We start from the raw sequence: 695 nt of genomic DNA, 5'->3' as shown, positions 1-695 counted from the left end.
GGTGGGGAGGGGGACGGTGGGTCGGTGGTGGAGGTGCGAAGGGCAAGTGGTGCAAAGCCAAGATGCCGGTGTAAAGCCGAAGCGCCGGTGCGAAGCCGCGGAGGTGTAAAGCCAAGAAACCGGAGAAAGATGCCGGTGCAACGCCGGGATGCCGGCGTAAAGGCAAGGTGACGACGCACGGCCAAAATGCCGGTGTAAAGCCGAGGCGCCGATGCAAAGCCAAGATGCCGGTGCAAGGCCGAGACGCCGGCGTAAAGGCAAAGCGCTGGTGCAAAGCCGCAGCGGCGATGCGAAACCAAAGCACCGGCGCAAGGCCAAGCTGATGGGGTAAAGCCAAGATGCCGGTGCGCAAGCAAGATGCTGGTGTAAAGCCGAAGCACCGGCGCAAAGCCACGGTGGTGGTGCAAAGCAAAAGCGGTGCAGGGCCAAGATGCCGGTGTACAGCCGAGACGCCGGTGCAAAGACAAGATGCCGGTGCGACACCGAGATGCCGGTGCACCGATGAGGTGCTGGCTGGGGGGAGCAGGGTGCCGACTGTTTTGGGGTTCGGCTGCGGCACAGGGCGGAGGGGGCTCCGGCAGCGCCCCGGTGCCGGCTGTTGACACGGCACCGATTTGGCACCGGAGGCGGCGGAGGGGCGAGTGGCCGTGGCAATGCTCAAGGCTGGGGGGGTACCAGGGGGGCCGGCGGGGGCC

This window comes from Haliaeetus leucocephalus, unplaced genomic scaffold (assembly GCF_000737465.1).
Source record: "Haliaeetus leucocephalus isolate CR32 unplaced genomic scaffold, Haliaeetus_leucocephalus-4.0 Scaffold434, whole genome shotgun sequence".
NCBI lineage: Eukaryota > Metazoa > Chordata > Aves > Accipitriformes > Accipitridae > Haliaeetus > Haliaeetus leucocephalus.
Note: the sequence above shows the minus strand (reverse complement) of the source record.